Raw genomic sequence first — 27,874 nt, 5'->3', positions numbered from 1 at the left:
GGCAGATAAATAGAACGATAGAACATAGATAGATAGATAGATAGATAGATAGATAAAACAATAGATAGATAGAACGATGGAACGGTAGAACGGCAGATAAATAGAACGATAGAACGGTAGATAGATAGAGCAATAGACAGAACAGCAGATAGATAGAACCGATAGATAAAACGATAGAATGGTAGAACGGCAGATAGATAGAATGATAGAACGGTAGATAGATAGAGCAATAGACAGAACGCCAGATAGATAGAACCATAGAACGATAGATAAAACGATAGAACGGAAGAACGGCAGATAGATAGAATGATAGATAGATAGCTAGAACGATGGAACGGTAGAACGGCAGATAAACAGAACGATAGAACGGTAGATAGATAGAGCAATAGACAGAACGCCAGATAGATAGAACCATAGAACGATAGATAAAACGATAGAACGGAAGAACGGCAGATAGATAGAATGATAGATAGATAGCTAGAACGATGGAACGGTAGAACGGCAGATAAACAGAACGATAGAACGGTAGATAGATAGAGCAATAGACAGAACGCCAGATAGATAGAACAATAGATAGATAGAACGATGGAACGGTAGAACGGCAGATAAATAGAACGATACAATGGTAGATAGATAGACAGAACAATAGATAGAATGCCCGATAGAACGATAGATAGATAGAACGATAGATAGATCGATAGATAGAACGATAGAACGATAGAACGATAGAACGATAGAACGATAGATAGATAGATAGATAGATAGATAGATAGATAGATAGATAGATAGATAGATAGATAAAACAATAGATAGATAGAACGATGGAACGGTAGAACGGCAGATAAATAGAACGATAGAACGGTAGATAGATAGAGCAATAGACAGAACAGCAGATAGATAGAACCGATAGATAAAACGATAGAATGGTAGAACGGCAGATAGATAGAATGATAGAACGGTAGATAGATAGAGCAATAGACAGAACGCCAGATAGATAGAACCATAGAACGATAGATAAAACGATAGAACGGAAGAACGGCAGATAGATAGAATGATAGATAGATAGCTAGAACGATGGAACGGTAGAACGGCAGATAAACAGAACGATAGAACGGTAGATAGATAGAGCAATAGACAGAACGCCAGATAGATAGAACCATAGAACGATAGATAAAACGATAGAACGGAAGAACGGCAGATAGATAGAATGATAGATAGATAGCTAGAACGATGGAACGGTAGAACGGCAGATAAACAGAACGATAGAACGGTAGATAGATAGAGCAATAGACAGAACGCCAGATAGATAGAACAATAGATAGATAGAACGATGGAACGGTAGAACGGCAGATAAATAGAACGATACAATGGTAGATAGATAGACAGAACAATAGATAGAATGCCCGATAGAACGATAGATAGATAGAACGATAGATAGATAGATAGATAGAACGATAGAACGATAGAACGATAGAACGATAGATAGATAGATAGATAGATAGATAGATAGATAGATAGATAGATAGATAGATAGATAGATAGATAGATAGATAGATAGGACGATAGAACGGTAGATAGAGCAATAGACAGAACGCCAAATATAGAACAATAGATAAAACGATAGAACGCCAGATAGATAGAAAAATAGATAGATAGATAGATAGATAAAACGATAGAACGGTAGAACGGCAGATAGATAGAATGATAGATAGATAGCTAGAACGATGGAACGGTAGAACGGCAGATAAACAGAACGATAGAACGGTAGATAGATAGAACAATAGATAGATAGATAGATAGATAGAACGCCAGATAGATAGATAGAACGATGGAACGGTAGAACGGCAGATAAATAGAACGATAGAACGGTAGATAGATAGATAGAACAACAGATAGAACACCAGATAGATAGAACAATAGATAGATAGAACCACAGAACGATAGATAAAATGTTAGAACGCCAGATAGAACGATAGATAAATAGAACGATAGATAGATAGAACGATAGATAGATAGAACGATAGAACGATAGAACAATAGATAGAACGATAGATAGATAGATAGATAGATAGATAGATAGATAGATATATAGATAGATCGCCAGATAGATAGATAGAACAATAGATAGATAGAATGATGGAACGGTAGAACGGCAAATAAATAGAACGATAGAACGGTAGATAGATAGATAGAACAACAGATAGAACACCAGATAGATAGAACAATAGATAGATAGAACCACAGAACGATAGATAAAATGTTAGAACAATAGATAGATAGATAGATAGATAGATAGATAGATAGATAGATAGATAGATAGATAGATAGATAGATAGATAGATAGATAGATAGATAGATAGATAGATAGATAGATAGATAGATAGATAGATAGATAGATAGATAGATAGATAGATAGATAGATAGATAGATAGATAGAGAGATAAAACAATGGAACGGTAGAACGGCAGATAAATAGAACGATAGAACGGTAGATAGATAGATAGAACAATAGATAGATAGAACCATATAACGATAGATAAAACAATAGAGCGCCATATAGAACAATGGAATGGTAGAATGGCAGATAAATAGAACAATAGAATGGTAGATAGATAGAACAATAGATAGATAGAACCATAGAACGAAAGATAAAACGATAGTACAGCAGATAGATCGACGGATAGAAGGATATAAGGATAGAATGGTAGATAGAAGGATATAGCGATAGAACGGCAGATTAGAGCTGGGCGGTATGACCAAAAATTTATATCACGGTATTTTTCAAAATTATACGGTATCACGGTATATGACGGTATTTTTTTTTTTTTCCTGCATGACTAGGTGTTAACCACATTTCCTAATAAATTAGAGAATAATTACTGCAGTATATTGGCTTACATTGACTGGACTAGTATTAACCCAGGTTTGATTGGTCTCACAAAATGCTGCTGTTCACAAAGAAGTGACAGTGGCACTCATAATTGTAATGAGGTGAAGAAATCAGAATTCATGATTTGCAGTCAAAATACACAACACTTTATTGTGCATTCTTCACAAGTTCACATTTACAAGTCTACGCGTTTCTCTTCCAGCAGGAGGCGCTGTCAGAATGGTAGTATACAAAGCAGCGCAACAAATGATTTTGAAACGTGCAGCGCTCATATTTATTCAATGGATAGCCTTTTGAAGTTTCATCGCAATTCTTGTCTTTCAGTCCCCACATTTTAGACCACCTGAAATCATAATTATGACTTTCATAACCCCCTAATAACACTGCAGTCATCAATGAAAATTAAGAGCTTTATTTAAGACTTTCAAAAACAAACCGTACACTGTAAACCCCACTGTTGTCATTAATAAAGACATTAAGTTAATATAACTTGACATTACTTAAAATGCCAAGTTTTGGCATCAAAACTTAAACAGGTGTGGTTAACTTACTCATTTGGCAGCAAAAAACTTTTTAATTAATATTTTAAGTTCTCTGAACTCAACATTTTAATTAATTTGAAAGATTCACCATGTCTTTGTTTAAAATGATTGGTCGCGCTTGAAATTGTGCTTTGACCACCGCGCTGATTGGTCGATATAAGTTATATGACACAAGGCAGTAATTTTTCTTGTCATGCGGAAATTTGCTGAAGCAGCAGCAGGACAGAGACACTAGCAGAAACCATCTGACAGAAGACACAAACTAAATTAGTAAGTAGAGAAAATGCTTATATACATTTTTTCTAAACTGATTTACACTTTCTATTTCTAATTCTAATGTTATTTTTCCTTTTTGCTCCAGTAGCAGCACAAGTAACGTTACGCTGGCGGGAAAACAGGCGGGAAGAGAGTCGTCGTGAAAGATTTATTAGAGTGACGTTACACAGGTAGGTTAATGGTCAAATATAAGTGTAAATTTCGCTTGGTTGCCGTTTAATTTTTTTTAGTTATAAACACGCCTGAGTTTCTAACTTTCTGTAAGAACATTTGAATTTCCCGCTTAACTTTCTGTTTTCCTCCCCCAGCTCAGCGGCACTTGCAGGCAGGCGGTCGTGAAGCAGCCAAGCAGGCAGACAGGGATGGAGTCGTGATGAAGGCCCATGGATTACGCTGGTAAGTTCATGTTTAACACGCCTGTACGTTTTGACGTGCTTAATTTATTAATGTTTCTATGATGTTGTGTTTTTAAAACTTGTTCTGTTCTGTGTAACATTATGCGCTCAGAGACGGAGCAGAACACGGACATGTTAACGTTAAAGTTCGCTTTTACCTCAAGGTTCGCGCCTAAACGGTCAAATACAAGCAAAAATATTTCAAAATGAGGCACTTGGTGATTATTCACGTAAACTCTTTGTCATTAATGTTTTAAATGATCATAAACAGTTGAGAATGAAAATACGTGAGGTAACAGTATAACGTTATTGCATCCGTGTGGCTCTAACTTTGAGTATAATTTACTCCCAGGCTCACTGAAATGTCCCTGTGTGTTATTTATGAAATTATTAATTATACTTGATATACTTTTCATATACTTTTGGTGTAAAATTGGGTTGCCGCTTGAAGACGTTGTCGTTTTAGGAATATCTTTGACCAATCATGTTTACTATAAATCGCTTTTAAAGTAAAGGTTTTATGAGGAGAACAATGCGAGGCTAAAAATTAACGAAATTATGACACATTTACAGAGATAGGAATATATTTTTAATTAATAATTCTGTTGATGTAATGTGTTCTTGGTGCATAATATTTTTCGTTTTTATAGATTTTATTAAATGTATTTAATCTTATCTGATTTTTTTTTTTTTTTTAAATCAATTACCATTAGCAGAGCTGTGTCTGTTTGCCATGTCACTGTGAATGTACGTTTAAGGTAACAACGTTAACTTTAGGATAAGGATTGCAACTAAACTCTGCAGGGCTCAGTCCCTCCAAGAATTGAGTTTGACACCCCTGATTTAAATGCCGTTATAAATTTCATTAAAAAATGTAGTAAAAGTGGTCCGATTTAATATATATATATATATATATATATATTTTTTTTTTCCCACAGAAGTTGTTAGAGCCAGCTGAGGGCTGAACTATTTTGCTCCAAGGACTACACTACCTCTTGTGTTATGTTTGGAGATTTCTTCAAGACATGTTTGGTAAGTATTCCATGTAGAAAATAATTTTAAAAAGACAAACACACACACACACACACACACACACACACTCACACTCACACACTCATTATATAAATTTTAATCTAAAGGGTTATTTCACCCAAAAATTTTAATTTTGTCATTAATTACTCACACTCAAGTCATTCCACATCTGTAAAACTTCCGTTCCTCTTTGGATCACGAATTAAGATTATTTTAAATAATATTCAAGAGGTTTCCATTCCTCCATAGAGGGACAAAAGGTAAGAAAGACAGTAAAGTACACATTTACATGTGACTCCAGTGGTTTAACCTCCATTTTATAAAACAATGTACATGCTTTGTTTGCATGAAACAAACTATTAAAAATACAGATCTGCAATGCATGTTCAAGAGAGCATCACAGTGCATGTGTTTTGTGTTCACGCAAGATCTGAAGTGTGAACTGGCCTCAAATAATATTATTTTGTAAATATAGTGGTAAATTACAATTTTTGTACTAAACACTCGCGCTGCTTCATAAAATTTTAAAGTTTTAAGTTTAAACCACTGAAGTCACATGTATTTTTTTTTTAATGCCTTTCCTATCATTCTGGACCTTAAATATGTAACATTGGATCTCTGGAGAAACAGAAATCTCTTGGATTTCATTAAAAATATCTTCATTTCTGTTTGGAATATGAACGAAGGTTTTAGGGGTGTGGAACGACATGAGGGTGAGTAATGACAGAATTTCAATTTTTGAGTGAACTGTTCCTTAAGGTTAAGTTGCACTGTTTGAAATCTATATGAGCTTGCATGCATGTGAATTAACTTTAATTTGAAAATGTTTATTCATCTTCACTAGATGTCTGATGATCGCAGCTCGAATCATGACGTGCCAGTGGGGATTGTAATAGTTGAAGATGGGACTACTCTTCAGCCTCTCAACTCTGCGTTTGTGCTCTCCTCATTTGGTGTATAATTGAGGGAAAGGGGTGATGGACAATCTACGTGACCTTCCTGGATCAATGTGCCTTCTGTTTGGACAAATTTATGTGTTTCTGTTTTTGTGCTTTCCTTGTCGTCTGAGAAAAAAAAAAATCAAAATCACCTTTACATTTGGTTGTTAATGTGTCTTGTAAAAATGTGATTTAAAAAAATAAGTTTACATTTAAAAACAGTTTACTGTTAAAAAATTAGATTATGTTGTTGTTCGTGTCTTTTAAAAATGTGGGCTTACTGTTAAAAATGACCTGTTTTTAAAAATGTGACATAAAATGTGAGTTTACAGTCAAAAAAAGGAGTTTACTGTAAAAATGAGTTCCTGTCTTCTATAAATGTGGCTCATGATGTTTGTCTTTTAAAAAATGTGGGCTTACTGTTAAAAATGAGCTGTTTTGTTCACGATCTTTAAAAAAATGTGAGCTTACAGTCAAAATAGTTTTTGTGTTAAAAATGAATTAAGGTCTTCTAAAAAATGTGAGTTTATGATTTTTTTTTATGTGTCTTAAAAATGACTGAATGTGAGCTTATAGACAAAAATAGGAGTTTACTTTTAAAAATGAGCTCATGATTTTGTTGTTCATGTCTTTTAAAAATGTGAGCTTACTGTTACAAAATAGGTGCTTACTTTTGGAAGCAATGTAATGTAAATGCAGAATAAGCCTAATAAAGTGGTTGATGTCGGGAAAAAAACTTGTTTTATTGATTTATAAATTATTTAATACAATTAAAGAATATATAAGATTAAAATTTCAGAAGTTTAGTCTATTAGCTGTTTTAAGTTATCTGTACTTAAACATTTAAGTTAATTCAATAAAGAGACCACATTTGGTCAACTCAATTAAACGAGTTGACGATTTCCCATTACTCAAACGAACTGAGGGAATCACTTTCCTCAAATCATTTGAGTAATCTCAACTTATTCGGGTTTACAGTGTACACAAAATACGTTTCTTTTTTATTTTTTTCCCCACCATGTTCGGGGCACAAGAAAAATATTAAGGGACTAAATTAATATCAGCATATGAAGTATAATCGTCTCTCATTGTCTGAAAGAATGCACATCAGATGCTGAAAGTCAGTTTTTACTTTCACTTTAGCATATTGATCAGTTTCCACGTTGCTTGTGTGATATCCATTGGCTTTAAAACATAAATATTAATAAAAATACAGTATATAGAAAAGACATATCTTTAAAATATTGCGACGTAACACCAACGTAAAGCCATTGTTTTTCTCTCACTGAAAGCTACATCTGTCTGCGCACAATGCGCCGATCTCTGCTCTCATCACTGCAGACACACCCCCTCTTGAAATTTCGGCATTACAAGTTTTGCAAATCGCTAACCCTGGGTCTTTCTTAGATATACTGAAATACGTCCACACCTCAGATGTGTTGCTTCAGACAAGCACGTGCAAGCTGCGGTTTCTGTTTGAGTCAACATATGTGACCCTGGACCACAAAACCAGTCATAAGGTTAAATTTTACAAAACTGAGATTTATACATCATATGAAAGCTTAATAAATAAGCTTTCTATTGATGTATGGTTTGTTAGGATAGGACAATATTTGGCCGAGATACATCTATTTGAAAATCAGGAATCTGAGGGTGGAAAATAATCAAAATACTGAGAAAATAACCTTTAAAGTTGTCCAAATTAAGTTCTTAACAATGCATATTACTAATCAAAAATTACATTTTGATATATTTACAGTAGGAATTTTACAAAAAATCTTCATGGAACATGATCTTTACTTAATTTCCTAATGATTTTTGGCATAAAAGAAAAATCAAAAATTTTGACCCATGCAATGTATTTTTGACTATTGCTACAAATATACCCCAGCGACTTAAGACTGGTTTTGTGGTCCAGGGTCACATATGTGTTCCTAGCGCTTTGTACGCACACACTCACCGGTATTGGGGTATATGAAAAATGAATATCATTTAAAAAAAAAACACCGGTATTCGGTATGAAAAGGTATACCGCCCAGCCCTACGGCAGATAGATAGATAGATAGATAGATAGAACAACAGATAAAATGAAAGAACACCAGATAGATAGACAGAATGATAGATAGATGGATAGAACGGCAGATAGATGGATAGAACAACAGAACGCAAAATAGATGGATAGAACAATAGAACGGCAGAAAGATGGATAGAATAGATAGATAGAACAACAGATAAAACGATAGAATGGCAGATAGACTGATAGAACAATATAACGATAGACATACCATGCAAGCAATAGCTTTCTCAGTTAACAGATAATACACAGCCAAATCCACTCAACTTTGTTTTCCCATTATTTTACCAGGGGGTCATGAATGGGGCATTTAATTATTGGCTGAGGGATAGTGCAATACCATTCATATTTGTGTACTGAAACACCAACTGGATTAGCAGTCATAACCGATTTACAATCATACCACACACACAGAGAGAGAGAGAGAGAGAGAGAGAGAGAGAGTAAAAAAACCGAGTATTTTCAATATCATAACAGCACAGGAAAAAAGGCCATGTTTGTCTTTACAGCTGCTGTGTATTCAGGATTGGGGATTTACCCGCATAATTATCTCTGAGTTAGTAATCCATCGCTGACCAATCATCTGAGAGATGGGGCTTACAAAGGCCAGCTGTTACCCTACTTGTGTGGCCCTTTATGTTATAATTTGTACCTACTATGCAATCAGATTACTCTTAATCTAAATGACTTGCATCCTCGCTGGACAGATAATCTTTAAGCTTCATGTTCCAAGAATAAGTGAACATGGGATGCCATGTAAAAAAAAAAAAGCCACAGCAGATGACCAATTAAATAATTCAAATGCATTTCATTCTTAACTTGCATTCATAAAACATTATACAGTAGTAAAATCTCTCTAGGAGAATGATGATGCCTCATGAAACATTAAGTTCATGTGAACGGCATCCTAAATCAGAACTGCAGGGGAAAACTGCATCAGTGTGGTCCCTTCTCTTCAGCAGAAATTTAAAAATGAAATTATATCTTATGCTAAAATATAATCAGGAAGAACTATCAGGAAGGGTGGTAAAGTAACCTCAATTGCAATGGTTTCCTTTATAGGAGATGATTCATGAAAGATTAACAAGCAGCTCCTTAGATCACATCAACTAACATCTGACAGTGAGAGAAAAGTGGTCCAGTGAGGTGCAGCACAGGGTCAGTCCAAAAAATAAAGCAACTGATCATATTAAAATGTTCTTCTGTAGGTAATAATCAAAAAGCCCTATACCTGGAGAAACTATCCATTACTGTTCTTTCCATTTACATTGAGGTAACAAACAGAGTACAGAATTGCAGAAAAAATTATGACAGAGTATTAGAACAGACAGAGACAGACAGACAGAACGATAGACAGACAAGCAGACAGAATGACAGACAGATACAATGACAGAAAGACAAAACGATAGACAGGCTGACAGAACCATAGACAAACAAAATGACAGGATGATAGACAGAGACAGAATGATAGACAAAAAACAAGCAGACAGAACAATAGACAGACAAGCAGACAGACAGAATGACAGACAGACAAATAGACAACAACAGAAAGACAGGCAAACAAAATGACAGAAGGACAGAACAATTGACAGACAAATAGACAACAACAGAAAGACAGGCAAACAAAATGACAGAAGGACAGAACAATTGACAGATAGACAAATAGACAACAACAGAAAGACAGGCAAACAAAATGACAGAAGGACAGAACAACTGACAGACAGGCAGACAGAATGACAGAGACAAAACGACAGAGAGACAGAAAGACAGACAGACAGACAGACAAAACAACAGACAGAGACAGAACGATAGACAGATAGACAGACAGAATGACAGACTGAAAAATGACAAAGACAGGCAGACAGAATGATAGACAGACAGATAGACAACAACAGAAGACAGGCAAACTAAATGACAGAAGGACAGAACAACTGACAGACAGGCAGACAGAATGGCAGAGAGACAAAATGACAGAGAGACAGAATGACAGACAGGCAGGCAGAATGGCAGAGAGACAAAATGACAGAGAGACAGAATGACAGACAGGCAGGCAGAATGGCAGAGAGACAAAATGACAGACAGACAAAACAACAGACAGACAGGCAGAATGGCAGAGAGACAAAATGACAGACAGACAAAACAACAGACAGAGACAGAACAATAGACTGACAGACAGAATGACAGACAGAACGATTGACAGACAGGCAGACAGAATGATAGACAGACAAATAGACAACAATAGAAAGACAAACTAAATGACAGAAGGAAAGAACGATTGACAGGCAGAAAGGCAGAGAGACAAAATGACAGACAGACAAAGAGACAAAGTTACAGAAAGACAGACAGAATGATAGACAGACAGGCAGACAGAATGACAGACAGACAAAACAACAGAAAGACAGACAGACAGAACAATAAACAGACAGGCAGACAGAAAAGTGACAGAAAGACAGACAGACAGAACGACAGAAAGACAAAACAACAGACAGAGACAGAAAGTTAGACAGACAGGCAGTAAGGACTGACAGACAGAAAAAATTACAAAGACAGGCAGACAGAATGATAAACAGAAAGGCAGACTGACAGACAGACAACGATAGACAGACAGGCAGAAAAAAAATGACAAAGACGGGCAGACAGAATGATAAACAAAACAACAGAAAGACAAAATGACAAAGACAGATAGAACAATACACTGACAGTCAAACAGATTGACAGACACAGAAAAAGAGAACAACAGACAGATAGGCAGACAGAAAAAATGACAAAGATAGAAAGAACGATAGACAAACCCACAGCATGATAAACAGACAGGCTGACAGAATGACAGACAGACAAAATGATACAAAGACAGACCAGCAGAAAGAATGACAAACAGACAGGCAGACAGACCGAGAGATAGGTAGACTGACCGACAGACGGACTGACAGAGTGATTGATAGAGTGATAGATGATAGAATGATGAAATGAGGAATAAGGAACTTAATAAGGAACCAGTTTTTATTTTTTAACAAAGACCAATCAAGCTGTAGCCACAGTAATATGGCAACCTATAGATGACTGGCTGATGGCACGAGAGGAACGTGCACATTCATAAACACTTCAGCAGTGATCCTGCTCTGTGACGTTAAAGTCAGCAGACGGAGGAAAATATAGCCGAAACACCATATCTCATGCTTTGAACAGCCTCCAGAAAGAATCAGACACTGGTAAATCATCTGCTATAACAAAATACAGCGAGAACATGAGCGATTTATGTGCTGCTTGCAAAAATGTTATTTTATCAGATTGAAAATGCTTTTGCCCACCTTTTGCTGCAGTTACAAAATCTACCAGCAGGGGCTAACTGGGTCATGCTAATCACCAAACTCTGACCCCTTGATAGAATTGTATTATCTCTGCCTCCAGTGTGTATAAAGCTGCACTGAATGCTCTCTATTCAAACAGAGCAGGTCACCGACCCATACAGCAGTTCTGCTCCTTCAGTAGCTTTAAGAGATATTCTGCGTAAGGTCTTCTGCTTTGTGCGCTGCTTTCAGGCGCTGTGGGTGTGAGTTACCTCTCTCACACTCTGGTGTCAATGTTGAAAGGATTAGAGGAGCCCTAATGTTTCCCATCTGTCACTGAGCCAAACCGTCCCTCGGCTCATCTGATCCGCAAGCTGCTTCCTTCCTCAAAATCACATTTAACAAATGACTCCTCGCTCTCTGATTAAAGTCTAGATCCTGTTTTAATCCACAGTCCATCTCTTACATTCTACATCAATATTTAGCTAACTTTCAGTTCTGTTATCTTTTTTCTTTTTTACACTTTCTAGGCCACATACGCATATACCACCTGTGCAGACCTATAAAAAGACCCAACAGCTTTTCCAAAAACTACGTAGGCAGCATTTTAAGGCATGTGCACACACGCAACATGATTATGCTACCTTGTAAGATATTTTCATTTGAATAAATTCTAAGACTGGATCTCAGAATCCAGTTATAAAAATAGAATATACAGTATACCCCAGAATGTCATGGAGTTTATGAATAAATCAAAAGCAGGGTTATGCAACAAACCAAACTGCAATATGGACTAGTGTCTAAGATTATTAAAGCACAAAAAGACTGCTATTGAATATGAAGTCTGCATGTTCTGCATGTCTAGTGCACATACTCAAGTACACAACATTCTCATGGTGTTTTCAGCATCTGCATCTCAATATATGAGACAATTCCACATAAACTTTATCTCCAGAGCTGCTCTGAAAGTTCACTTCACAAGCACTTCACAATTATAACTATTGCTATATCATATACACTTTAAAAAATAAAGGTTCCAGAAAGGTATTTTTGCAGCCATAGAAGAACTATTTCAGTGAACAGTTTCTTAAAGAGCCATTTTGAAGAACATTTTAAAAATCTAAAGAACGTTTTTTGACTATAAAGAACCTTTTCTAGATTCGAAAGGTTTCATGGATGTTCAAGGTTCTTTATAGAACCATTGATGCCAATAAAGAACATTTAAGAGTGTACACAAAAACTGTCTTAAATAAAAGCAATTTTTTTCATAACGTGAAGAACATGTTATAAGCTATACATTTTATATATATATATATATATATATATATATATATATATATATATATATATATATATATATATATGCTAAAGAAACTTTTTCTACTCTAAAGATTCTTTTGTGCAGTGGGGATGTCAAATGGATGTCTTCATGTAACCACAGATGCCAATGAAGAACTTTTATTTATAAGAGTGCAGGCAGCAAGGCGGCTAGTCTGTCTGCTGCTGGATCCTCTCTGATTGAGTTACACGCATGCCATTATCTGAGATTAGGTACGTGGTGAAATTCCAACATGAGCTACACTCATGACATAAATCATTAATGCACATGCTGAAATATAAATAGAAAAGAGGGGCTTTTATCAGATTTTTGCAGGGTTACATTTAACCTGAGGCGATGCTAAATAAACCACTACATTCGGGGCAGCTGTTGCAATTCAGTTCCTCTCTTAGGTCCATTACCCAGACCTGGATTTTAGCACTGGGAGGAAGGTTCCGTCCCACCGACCACAGCTGACTGACGGGAAATCTAAAGAACTTAGAAGTCTAGGTGAGGACAGACACCTCGTGCCAGTAGCCAACCAAAAGGAGATCAGCGAAAGCCCAGTTGAGCCACGTTTTAAGAGGCAGTGGATGCGTGCAACCTGATTAGACGCGAACCAAATTAGTGGACTCATCACTTAAAATGCTTTCTTAAATATACAGCTGAAGTCAAAAGTTTACATACACCTTGCAGAATGTGCAAAATGTTAATTATTTTACCAAAGTAAGAGGGATCATACAAAATGCATGGTATTTTTTTTTATTTAATACTGACCTGAATAAGATATTTCATATAAAAGATGTCTACAGTCTACAAGAGAAAATAATAGTTGAATTTTTAAAACAGACCATGTTCAAAAGTTTACATAGACTTGATTCTCAATACTGTGTTGTTACTTGAATGATCCACAGCTGTGATAGTTGTTCATGAGTCCCTTGTTTGTTGCTGTTCTTCAGAAAAATTCTTCAGGTTCCACAAATTATTTGGTTTCTCAGCATTTTTGTGTATTTGAACCCTTTCCAACAATGAGTACGTTTACATGGACAACAATATTCCGATTTTAACGCGATTAAGACAATACTCTGATTAAGGAGCAACCATGTAAACTGATATTTTTGATTAATTTAATCCGACTAAAGTCACAATCGGAGTAAACACAAATCGAATTAAGACAGGTGGAGTATTCCTATTTTAGTCGCATTATGGAAGACATGTACACACCTTAATCACACTATTCCCCTTGCGTAGGACTTTTCGCCACATTTTGCGACAGGATACACACTAATGCTGCGTTCCAGGCAGGTTTTTAAGCTCGTAAATCACGTCTTCAAACCACGACTCAGGACTTTGTAGCGTTCCAGGCAAGTCACGCCAAGCATTTATTAGTTTTACACTATTAATAATTTGATTGCAACGTTATATTGTCCTAAACTATTTTTCCACCGTGTGCCACTTGCATAAACACCGCACCCCTAGAGGCTTTATTGTTGTTTCGTGGGCTATGTCACGTCAGAACTCGGAACTGGGAGTACGTCGATCTAGTACGAGTTCACGGGTGGGAATTCATGGGTTTGACTGCCTTTCCAGTGCACTTTCACTGGTAGAAGTTTGGAAAAACACGGGTAACGGGTTGCCTGGTTGGTCGCACGTGCATATGCTTTGGTTTCATTTTTATTTATTTATTTTTTGCTACAACATGGGATTAATCAATGCTCATTGCTGTTAAATAGTTTGTCTGTTATCATAATTGATAGTTTTATGGAAACGTAGTTAACATTCAGCCCGTTCTTTTTCATTAGTATTATTTGTGATTTTAATTTTGTGAACGGGATTTCCGCTATTGGATCTTGGTTTTGCTTACATATATAGGCTACACCTATCAATTTTAAGATTAAAACAAATTCTTAAAAGATGGATTTGTTATTTTTAATTAAACAGCATAACAACAATAGAATAAAATAGCTTATATAGCATTTATTAACAAAAACTAATAAGACGAGGCATGGACTCCATCACATGCTGTGTTATATGCCGACTAATCAATTTATTACAGGGCGCGCAAACACTGAGCAATCAAATTAATTAATAAAAAATAAATAAAAGAAAGCCTCCAAAGCGTAATGCGAGGTAAACGGCAAATATAACAGGGTTTTCAAAATGAAAACAAACAAAAAAAGTAAAACTAAACTGGCTTTCGGTGATTGTGCTTGCGTGTGTTTTTTCATAAAAACTGACTGGCTCTGAAACGCTCGCTGTATGGAGCAGTCAGACGCTTTGGAGCAGCACATGCACTCGCACAAATGCAACCACGGCAAATTTTAACTCACACATTCTAAAAAATGTGTTGCATATGTCCAGAGCCACTTCAAGCTTTTGTAAAATTAAAACCTAAACATCCAAAAGTCTATTACGAAGATGAACTGATAGTGTCGCGTGTGGACGTAATGATGTGTGTCATTAATCGATCTATGTACTATAACATGTAAAACGGGAACATGAAAGGAATATTCTAAAAGCAACTCATGTAAACAGCTTAATCATATTATTGTCTTATTCAGAATAAGGTCATTAATTAGATTACTAACTGTATGCTTTGAGATCCATCTTTTCACACTAAGGACAACTTAGAGACTCATATGCAACTATTACAGAAGGTTCAAATGCTCACTGATGCGTCAGAGAAAAACACAATGCATTAAGAGCCAGGGGGTGAAAACTTTTGAACAGAATGAGGATGTGAACTTTTTTTTTATTTTGCCTAAATAATATCATATTTTTTTATTTAGTATTGCCCTTCCAAAGCTATAGACGATACTTACGTGTTTCCCAGAAGACAAAATAAGTTTAATTTACCATGATCTTCAAATTCAAAAACTGGATGCAAGTTTATGCTTAATGCATTGTTTTTTTTATTTGAAGCATCAGTGAGCATTTGAACCTTCTAGTTGCATATGAGTCTCTTATTTGTCCTCAGTGTGAAAAAATTGATTTTATAAATTATACAATTGTGGAAAGCACAAAAAAGCTGAAAAACCAAAGAATTTGTGGGACCTGAGTAAATTTTCTGAAGAACAGCGGGCAGTTTAACTGTTCAGGGCAAACAAGGGACGCATGAACAACTGTCACCAAACAAAAAAAAAGAACAACTGTGGATCATTCAGGTAACAAGTATTAAGAATCAAGTGTATGTAAACTTTTGAAAATTCAACTATAAGTTTTCTTGGTAAAAGTCTTTTATGTGGAATATCTTATTCAGGTCAGTATTAAATAAAAAAAAATAACATGCATTTTGTATAATCCCTCATGTTTTGCTTTAAAAAATTAACATTTTGCAGATTCTGCAAGGTGTATGCAACCTTTTGACTTCAACTTCAATTAGATTTCATACTGTACAAGTATGTTGCCAGCTGAAGTGAACTTACACAGATATCCTGTGCTCAGTATGTACAACCAAATGAATCAGAACACAGCCAAACAGTAGGACTCAGCATTTGTCACCCGCTATAAAGCTCTAAGCAGTTTCTGGCCACTCTGTCCTCGCTTCCAGACTAGGACCAATCACACGGCCTGTAGGAGCGACTGATGTAAGCCATTTTGACATCAGGGCTACATCCTAGATATTGGGAAAATATAAAAAGATGACGGCTTCATAAGCACTGACATCATTAGCACTGACTTTTTTAAGTGCGGTATAAACTGTTCAAATTAATTCAGTTACTGTCAGTCAAAGAGGTACGAGAGGAGTGTTAATTGATTTCTGTGTGCACCACAGTAAGAAAACTGCACCTCATTTTGCTGATGCAGAGTAACAGTTTTAGGTGTGTTGCTGAAGAGAGTCTAATTGGATGCCTGTCATGATCGGGGCTGTGGGGTTTTCCTCAGCCTCCTGAGGTCGCTATTCACACTGCACTTCTAATAGCATTCACCTGTCCTTGTCGTTAACACTGATTCACTCACAGCTGTTCACCATTTGGACTTTTGTATAAGAACTCTCATTTCTCACTCCCGCTTCATGTCTGCATTGTCTCGTGTCTTTGATGTTCTCGTGTGTTCCCGAATTCCTGGATTTAGATTGTGTTCTTGATCTTGTTTATTTTGTGTTTAAGTTTATTAGTTTGTGCCGTGTTGGCCTTTTGTTTGTTTATTTGTGTTTGATTAAAATCTATTCACCTGCTTTTGGACCCAGACCTCCCTTTGTATCACGTGACAATGCCACAGAGGGATCGTTTGAAATTGCTGACTCCTTTACCTTTAGATTTGAACTTCTATTATGTTAATTTTTTTCTTTTTATGATAGAGGAGAGGAAACAATGGTGACAAAGAAAGTCAGCCACAAAAGCTCCACAGTTCACCATTAATCATAGTCAACAAAGTCAAAATTGACTTGAAAATAAGTCCACATAAGTCTTGGTATAAAACTTGGTCCAAATATTATTTCCCAGTTTCTCCCAATTTTTAAAATCAGATCAGTTTTCTTGCATAAAATCAAGTCTGGCCTTCATTAATATCCTGTTTCTCTGTCAGATGCATATGTTTTGCAGCATCCATATGACTTTTAAAGTCCAGACATGATAGAAATGATCTATTATGCATCTGCAATATAAAATCTGCCATTGAGTTTGTCAATTCACATGTGTGTTGTGCAGTGTTTTTATAATGCAACAGACACTGTAACTGTTTGTCTCACTTTGGGAAACATAATGTCGTCTGAGTCCCTGTGCTGCTCTCTCTCATGGCACCCATCGCATCCGTCCCTTGCCATCGGCACGCGGTGTGATTTCTCACAGCTACATTACAAATATAAACACACGTGACAAACTGGGGCTTTAATAAGCAGGAGCTGGCTAACTTAGCATCAGCTTGATGGGACACCTACAGCAGCTCAGCGTTTGATGCCGCAAGGCAAGCACCAAATAAAATGGCTAATGAATCAGAGGAGCTTAATGGATGTTGGAGGAAAGATGCACACAGGGACATCTGCACAGGGACTAGGGAGCAGAAGAGAAGATGAGGCAGGGTGGGGCCAAAGGGAAAGCCAATAAAATATTCAGAGATCATGTGGTTTATACAGCACAATAGTGATGCCAACTTTTTCAGTGACCTTGGTTTCTGGAAATATTTTCATTGTTTGCTTTCTCCACAGGAATTAAAAAAATATTTTTCAAAACCACAAACCAAATCAGTAGGCTCTGTGATGAATTATTATTTGATTATAAGCAATATACAGTTTTTTAATTCTTTTAAAGAAGTCTCTTCTGCTCTCCAAGCTGGCATTTATTAGATCCAAAATACAGCAAATATTGTAATATTGTGAATTTATTTTTTACTACTTAAAATAACTGCTTTGTATTTGATTATTTGAAATGTAATTTATTCCTGTGATTTCAAAGCTGAATTTTTTAGCATCATTACTCCAGTCTTTAGTGTGACATGATCCTTCAGAAATCATTCTAGTATGCTGATTTGCTGATCAAGAAACATGTATTATTATTATTATTATTATTATTATTATTATCAATATTTAAAAAATTTCAGTACTTTTTTCAGGATTCTTCTACAAATAGAAACAATACAATGATGTGCATTCATCTGAATTTTATTAATTAATACAATTAATTTTATTTAGCAAGGATGCTTTAAGTTATTCAAAAGCGACGATAAACATTTATAATGTTCCAAATGATTTCTATTTCAGATAAATGCTGTTCTAACATTTCTATTTATCAAAGAAACCTGAAAAAAATGCTACTCAGCTGTTTTCATATGCAGTATATATATATATATATATATATATATATATATATATATATACACACACACACACACTGTATATGAAAACAGCTGAGTACCACTTTTTCAAGTTTCTTTGATAAATAGAAATGTTAGAAAACAAATTGAATATATAATATTCAATATAATATATAAATAATATATAATATGAATAAATAAACAAAATGAAATTAAATTACCTTAACTCAATGTAGATGAGTTGCGGTAACTCAACCCGTTTGAGGAAACCTTTTGCTTTAAACCATTTAGGTTGTAAAACCAATAAATATGAGAACTAACGCATCTACATTGAGTTAAATTACCTTAACTCAATGTAGGTGAGTTTATAGTTCTTATATTTATTGATTTTTAAACTTAAATGGTTTAAGGCAATCGGTTTCCTCAAACATTTGAGTTGGCGTAATTTTTTGGGTTTTACAGTGTACTGAGGTCTTTTGCTTTTAACAATCTCAAAGTTCAAACTAATTTCTCTGTGGAGAAAACAAACAAGGCATTAAATTCCGGAACCATATTGTCACTGTCTTCTGCCAGATTTTCTGAGGCTTCCCAATTTTTTTTTTTTTTTTTTAATCTCTGAAAATATCCACAGTCCTGTCAGTAATGTACAGTAAGAGTGATTCATTACCCCTTTCAATGAGGAATCCATCCCCTCTCCCTCTTTCACCTTCCATCTCCATCCCCTCTGCTAATTACTAGAACTAGCTGACCTTCCCAATATCCTAGTTTCCCAGCTACGTTATCATTCGTTAAACTCCGCAGAGACGCAGGAGATGTGGAGGCAATTTATTTCTGCCCCATTCCATACCCAGCCAGGAGCAGCAGCCCCTCCCGGGCTTTTCCGTCAGTAAAAATAAATGTAAGGTCAAAGGAGCTACGCACACAATGACGAAGGTATACGTACGTGCCTGTATGGATATTGACAGTAATATACATGCTAATTTAGGTCACGTCAGACATCATGTCACAATTGCATGTCACTCCACAGCAGTCGTGACCTTAACAGCAAATGAGTTTTTATATAATTTAGCTGGTAAAAAACTCTTGGTAGTGTCGCGGTACAATGACAAATGACTATTAGACCAACTGAGACGTATGCTAATAGACATTCCCGGGTGCAGTGAGATTATGCTATATACTGTGTGACAGCAGAAATGTGTCAGATTTTGCTGCTGTTTATAGTGCGGTATAAATATTTGCATTGAAAACATAGAATAATGTCAGAAAAAAACATATCATACCATACTTATGGTAGTAACAATGTGGAACCAAAAAAAAAATGCTATAAAAATTCACAATAAAGACATTAAAATGTAAAGGGCCGATTAATGGTTTGAGATTGTACTAGGTTAACCTAAATAATTTTGCTAAAATATAAAACCATAACTAGCTTGGGTGTACAAAATGTCTCTGTTTTGGCTCATGGATCACTTTCACGCATGATGGTGAGCTCCATAAATCATGGCAGACAGAATGGGACTAATTACCAGTCACCTATACAGGCATCTCACAGCTGCAGGGGGGACAAGCTATACCACAAAAGCAGACTTTATTGTGGCATGGCAAAAAGGCTTTTGCGCAACACAGAAAAGATATTGAACCACAATAGTGCCTGTGACTCAAAAAAAAACAAAAAAACAATAGCATTCATGTGGAGTATGAAACAAATTACTAAGAATGGCCCATGTGAGTTGTTTACTGTAAATAATGGACAATGTATGGTCTGCAACCAATACTGAGGAGATTTGAGGAAACAACATTTTTCTGGAAATGTATGTGGGTGAACTCATTTTCCAGTAATCAGGCCAATATGCTATACAAGTTCATTTAATGAAAACATGATGCCATTTTCAACCTGTTCTGTTGACATAATCTGATGCATTTCAGAGTAAAAAAAACTGGTTATTCAATAAAATTATTATTATTATTATTGAATAAGTCTCTTTGTTCACCAAAATGTGTTTACCTGATTTTTGATCAATTCCTAAATAAAAGTATTAATTTCTCTAAATAAATAAATAAATAAATAATAAGCTTATTGACACCCAAACTTATGAATGGTAGTATAAATCAGAATTACGAGATTAAAAACTTACATTTCTAACTTTTTTTCTCAGAATTGCACGATATAAACTTACAAATGCGAGACAAAGTCAGAATTGTGTGATAAATTTGTAATTGCGAGTTCTAAAGTCAGGATTGCGAGACAACTCAGAAGTGCGTGATATAATTTCAATTTCAATTAAATACCCAAACTGCAAGATAAAAACTCACAATTCTGACTTTTTTTCTCAGAACTATGTGATATAAACTCGCAATTGCAAATTATAAAGTCAAAAATGCTAGATAAAAACCTCACAATTCTCAAACTGTGATGAAATTCTGAGGAAAAATTGAGAATAGTGAGATGTAAACTCACAACTGCAAGAAATAAAGTCATAATTGTGTGATAAACATATAATTGACCTAAATTGAGTTATAAAGTCAGAATTCCAAAATAAAAACTCACAATTCTGATTTTTGTTCTCAGAATTGTGTGATATAAACTCACAATTGTGAGAAATAAAGTTGGAATTGTGTGATAACCTTGTAATTGTGAGTTATTAAGTCAGAATTGCGAGATAAAAACTCACAATTCTGACTTTTTTTCTCAGATTTGCATGATAGAAACTCAAAACTGCGAGTTCTAAAGTCAGGATTGCGAGACAACTCACAACTCTGTCTTTTAAAAATAGCGAGATGTTATCTCTCAATTGTGAGAAATAAAGTCTGAATTGCGTGATAAATGTAATTGTGAGTTATTAAGTCAGAATTGTGAAAAAAAAATAAACTCACAATTCTGTCAGAACCACTATCGTCAAATAACTTACAATAAGCATACATTTTAGGTTGGGGGTATGGTTCTGTTCTGGGCAAACACTCCCTGCCCATCCATGCAGTCTAACATGGATAAGAGCAGGGAGAGCTTAAATTACCCCCCTATAGGGTAAACAGAACAGAACCTACATTAATGATATCTGCTACATGAATCATTAATGTTCTAAGTTATTATTTTATGTAACAAAATTCAGTGGCCTGATTAAACAAGAAATATCCAAGCCAAGTCCTTGCTGGACAAGAGGAGGAGTTGGGGATGGAGGTGAGTGATTAGCACCTGAGCAAAAAGATAGCTCCTGACTAATGATAGAAAGCGAATTATAAAGGATATTATGATTGGTGTCATATTCCTATAGGTAGATGTGCAAGCTTGATTCACGTGACCTGCTAGAACTAACGCTCGGTGACGGAAACTTGGCTGAGCTTACATAGCTTTGCATTGTCACTGGAAGGGCTGGGAATCGAAAATCGATTCCGATTCTCAAATCGGATACTTTCAAATTTCCTCGTATCGATTTCTGGGTGCATTTTTTCATCTGCCGATCTGCCAGGACCATACGTGGTATTGTAAACATCAGCCTACAAGATGGATCGTGGAAAGCAATCAAAAGTGTGGCTACACTTTGTAAAAACCGAAGACAAAGCTACTGCTGCATGCAAACTTCATCTTAGAGACCTGCAAGGGACGGATTTTTTAGTCCCGTGCCCACCCGCCTGCTCCAGCAGAAATATATGTTATTTTGTCCCACTCCCGCCAGCAAAAGCCCACATAAAAGTAACCTATAGCCCTGCGGGAGGACAGGTACCTACTTCATCTCTTGGCTGCATGAAACAAACCCTCGCGCTAATGTAAAGGTAAAGATGACCAGAGTAATAGCAACAAACCCGCGCATACCTGTATTCATTCTTGTATATTGGAGTCGTACATTAGGCACACACAAGTCCGCTGTTGATTCACAAACTATTCATGATTTCGGGGCTCTGATCCATAGTGTTTTTGCATGAAATTTCTGAATAGTTGCATAGCTGTTAAAATTAATGTCCTGTGAGTGTCCTGCTCACCCATAGAGATGGATCTTGTAAGGGTCAGTAGTGTTTATGCACATATTAGCACCAGCATAAACAGATTTAGAATGCATTTAACTGTATTTTTCATTTGTATGTTTATTTTATAACACAAACAGTAGATATTCAGTCAGTCCAGTTCAAATGGACAGGTTTAGTGGTCTTTTGGCATCTCCCTGTTGAATGTTTGGCAGGTTCAATTAAGAAAAAGTACTCTGAAGTTGTGAAGAATGTCTGAATTAAATAATTTAGGAGCTTTAAATCTGTATATGTATATACACATGTTAAAAGGTTGGGGAGAGGGTTTTTTAAATTCAAAGGTATAGCTTTAATTTAAAGTTTGTTTGAATTTTTTCATTTTTTTATAACATGCAGTAGAAAAATGAAAAAAGGCAAAACAAATGTTTTGGTAATAAAAAAGGTTTAAAAATAAACACCTTTAGAGAAAATGTCAAGCATAGGGGGGCCTTGTTTGTTGTTGTTGTTGTTGTTTTTTACTAAATTGGAATCGAAACAGGGAATCGAAAAGAATCGGAATCGGTAAGTGGAATCAGAATCGATACAATTCAAATGAGACCCAACCCTAGTCACTGGCAAACTATTTTTTCTGCAGACTAGATATGCAAACTCATCAGGGTGACAAAGGTAACAAAGACTCCCCCAGTTTTAAAAACTCATCCAATATGAACTACTTTGGATTCAAAACCTCAAAGTTCGCCAAAAGGTGACAAGTTTGCTTGACTGCTGCAGACAGACATCATACTACAAGATGACACACGCTGTTCAGTTCTCACCAAGAAGCTCGATTCCTACTGTAAACCTGTGAATTACACTGCAAAATCTCATGCCATCGCCAAATCTCCAGGTATAAACCTTCCTTTCAAATCGATGACGTGTATGAACATCATATTTATTAAACCAACCAGTGGCAGACAGGAGAAGCATTCAGGAAATTTGCTTGCAAATAGGGGTGGGCGATATGGTAAAAATATCATATCACGATTTTTTCAAGAAATATCACGATTCACGATTTTATCACGATTCTTTGTCATGTTGGTTTTACTTTTTTACAAGTTGTCTGAGTAGTACAGCCAAATTAATTTTTCTATTTTAAAACCAAAACCTTACAAGGTAACAAAATATAAAATAAAAAGAATGGCAGATGTTTAAGCCAAAGTGGGCGAAGACAAAAAATCTTTGTCATTATTTTCTTTGTTTTTAAAAAATAAGAACAAAGATAAGCTACATGTTACAAATACACATACTATACAAATAAAACAAACAGTGCTTTAATTTTCAGGTACAGTCCATATATTTATCAGTAGCATTCAAGAAATTTAATTAACAAATATAAAAATAAAACACTATATACATTATATACATAAATTATACATAGAAGCAACATTTAAAGCAACTGTATTGAAGTTCTTCAGTCAAGAGCAGTGAGTGATTTTCCTTTGTGTTTTGTTTTATTAGTGTATCATCACCCAAAAATGACAATTCTGTCATCATTTACTCACTCTCGCATTTTTTAAGCATAAAACATGCTGAACATAAAACTTATTTTGAATAATGTGGGTAACCAAACAGTTGCTGGGTCCCCAGTTACTTCCATATATTTTATTTATTTATTTTAAGTCAGTGGGGACCAGCTACTGTTACCCACATTCTTCAAAATATCTTCTTTTGTGTTAAGCACAAGAAATTTTTTTTTATAGAGATTTAGGACATGTGAGTGACAACATTTTTGGGTGTACTGTCCCTTTAATGACAATCGACAGCATGTTTAGCTCTGTCGCAGAGCTGCACGCATCTATACCGGCGCGCATCCGTTTTACTCTTAACTGTTTACTTTCACTTTAGACAACCGACTGTGTTTATATGTAATCCTTGCGTGTTTTTGACAGTATAAGCAAATTAAACGCCAAAGATAGCTCAGTTTAGTAATCAGGTGCTGTTTGACAGGCTTTTAGCGCACGTGCTTCAGGTTTACGCGCTCATGAAGCGCATGCCAGAACAGCGCGCGGACCAAATGGCGTTATTTTACCGGCAAGACTTTGAAGCACATTCAAATAATGTACTTTTGTGATCGCGAATATGAATAAGTGCAGTGTCCCGTGAGTGAATGTACAGTATATTAAGACGGAGGCACACTGTAGCACGATACTACGATATTTATTCAAAAGCAGATCGTGGAGACATTTTAATCGTCCACGATCAAAAATCGTCATATCGCACACCCCTACTTGCAAACAAACCTTGTTTTTTTTTTCAATTCCATGTAGTGTTTTTAGTGGTGCAGAAATGACGCGCTTCCCCTTTAAGGAAATCTATGACATTGCCAAGATATTCTTATTGACCTTGAATAACCCCAAAGCGCTCTGGCGATTCCTTTTAAAGATATCAATGAAATTGCCAGGATGTTCTTGTTAACCTTGTATAACCATTAGTGGATGTGAGGAGGTTAAATACTGTACAGGCATTTTCACTCCTGATCTTACAGCAGGTCTTTTGTATAACGAGAAGCAGCATGATGTTGATTGAGATTTTATGAGTGTGATTAACACAGATATTAAATAGCACTGCAGAGCAAAAAGGAAACTCTTTGATTGTTCTCTCCACAAGTGCTACTCCACACTTATTGAGCAAGAAAGTGCACATCACCAGCTTCTATATTTCTGAGGGAGACAGCAGGTATAATAACAGCCCTGTGAACATTTGAGAGCACTGGGTTACAATTTTGTGCAGAGCTGAAGTACAATCTCAAAGTTGACAGCTCTCTTTACTTTCAAAAACGCATAGAATGCAATATTTTAGACTTATTAAATGTTCTAGAAAGAGAGTAAAGGATGTGTGGGAATAATGAAATTCAGAAGGAAGGAAGTCAAGTAGGAAGAAGGAAGGGGAAAAATAAGCATGTGCACTATACTATTCTCTGCTTGCAAACACTTACTTATTGTCACTGTAGGTACATTTATCTTCAGGACACCTAGAACAAAGGTGGACTAGTATGTTTATGAAAAGAGGTTTCAAAAACCTCTCCCCAAAGGTGCTTTGAGTCTACAGTGTGTTTTGCTTTTTTTAAGGCATGACGCAACACTGCTGAACAAATTAGTCCTGATGAGGAAAGGACTTAAGTGCTCTATTAATTATGTACAGGTAGACCACACTTCAGGGAGAAGATGTGAGAAGCCACACCTTCTGCCTTATGTTCACATTACACAGAGAGAAAGAGAAAGAAAGAGAGCGAGCGCAACAACCCCACACAGAAACTGACATAAAAGGTCACATTTACAAAGCCTCCGGCTGCACTGAACTAGGCAAATTTTGTTGAAATAATGCATGAATGAAACACTTTCTGACTAATGCACATATTCAGCTGTTTATTTTGTATTTCCTTTTAGGACATTTGTAATATATGTCCTAAGTAGCATGGGTATATTTGTAGCAATAGGCAACTATACATTGTATGGGTCAAAATTATAGATTTTTCTTTTATGCCAAAAATCATTAGGATATTAATTAAAGGTCATGTTCCATGAAGATATTTTGTAAATTTCCTACCATAAATATATCAAAACTTAATTTTTAATTATTAATATGCCCTGCTAAGAACTTCATTTGTACAACTTTAAAGGCAATTTATCAATATTTAGATTTTTTTTGCACCCCCAGATTCCAGATTTTCAAATAGTTGTGTCTCAGCCAAATATTGTCATATTCTAACAAATCATACATCAATGTACGGTCAATGAATAAAAAAAATGGACCCTTATGACTGGTTTTGTGGTCCAGGGTCACATATTTACAGATACTTAAATGAAAAAATGAACAAAGGTTGTCTGAAAACACAAAGGCCAAGGTTTAAAGTCAGTATAAAGCCTTTAGGTTGCATATTATGAGGCTTAGCGTAGAATTACAAATATGAGAGGATTATTTAGTACAAGGAAAACTGCAAAAACATAACATCAAACTGTGGAAGACGTGCACTGCTATCCCATATCACTGGCATTCATGCACTTCCATTATTTATGTTTTCTTATTTTGCTCACATTTATGTCAATATACACATTTACACATTTAATTAATTACACATTTAATTATTAATATTTATTAACTTTTTTCTAATAATAAAAGATGCCAAGCCAAAAATAGATGCAAGATTACGGATCGTTGAAACCAGATTATTGAGTCAGCGAGTCAACCTCATGAACCGGATCAGTTTGATTCGTTATGAATCCCTTACATTACAATTGGCGATTATTTGAAAAGATCCGATTCAAATGAATCGTTCATTCATCAATCGGACATTTTACTTCTCAAATGTGACCTTGGACCACAAAACTAGTCATAAGGGTCAATTTTTTGATAATCTAATAAATAAATAATGATTCCTAATGAATGAATAAGCTTTCCATTGATGTATGGTTTGTTAGCATAGGACGATATTTGGACGAGAATCTGAGGGTGCAAAAAAAAATCTAAATATTGAGAAAATCGCCTTTAAAGTTGTCCAAATAAAGTGCTTAGAAATGCACATTACTAATCAAAAATTAAGTTTTAATATATTTTCGGTAGGAAATGTACAAAACATCTTCATGGAACATGATCTTTACTTTATATCCCAATGATTTTTGGCTTAAAAGAAAAACTGATCATTTTGACCCATACAATGTATTGTTGGCTATTGCTACAAATATACTCGCGCTGCTCAAGCTCAAGGTTGTCCGTCCCACAAATAAACTCATGTCTGATAAAAACCTGGTATATAGATACTAGTCATATGGATTACATCACAGGACAGTCTTCAACAACAGAAAGTAAGTCTGGTGTTTTTAACTGTATGATGCTGAGTAAATAATGACAGACTTTTGTTTTCTGAGTGAACTATCCCAGATAGATGGACAAACTGTTTAAAACCCTAGTTCGCTACATTACAACAATGTTTCCATCACTAGCGCGTCAGCTGAGATACGACGCCTATGATGCCTCAACACTGACAGAAATGACAACTGTTTTGACGCTGAATTAGAAAGCGGCGCGAACAGGTAACGTTAACGTAAGGTGAAAGTGTTTGCCAAAGTTGTTAATGAAATATGCGCTCTGGCTACAGAAAGACACAGAAACATGGAAAAAAGACGCGCTTACGCGAGATTCCTATCTAAAACATTAATAAATCGCACACAGGAGAGATGGAATATCAAACACTGTCTTAATGCTTTAAGTTGCTGTCTTTCACTCACTAAAACGAAGTTGTAGTAAACTGAGCGGTTGTCAATACTAAAGCTGTCAATAACTCATTTGCATATGAATCCTCCTGAGGTTCACTTACCTGAACAGCTGATGCTAAACTTGAACAGACTTGGCGTCACTCTGTGTTGCAGGTTGCA

The 27,874-nt window shown here is 35.6% G+C and overlaps 1 protein-coding gene across 1 annotated transcript in view; it reads right to left on the bottom strand.

Moving 5' to 3' along the window:
• Positions 1-27,874, bottom strand: part of znf385b (zinc finger protein 385B) — a 207,142-nt gene extending 179,268 nt beyond the window's left edge. The window contains exon 1 of the mRNA XM_073846163.1: positions 27,817-27,874. The gene's annotated coding sequence lies outside the window, so the exon portion shown is untranslated. The remainder of the gene's footprint in view (positions 1-27,816) is intronic.

This window comes from Garra rufa, chromosome 8 (assembly GCF_049309525.1).
Source record: "Garra rufa chromosome 8, GarRuf1.0, whole genome shotgun sequence".
In the NCBI taxonomy this organism is placed as follows: Eukaryota; Metazoa; Chordata; class Actinopteri; order Cypriniformes; family Cyprinidae; genus Garra; species Garra rufa.
The sequence above is the reverse complement of the archived record's forward strand: the minus strand, read 5'-3'. Positions and strand labels throughout refer to the sequence as shown.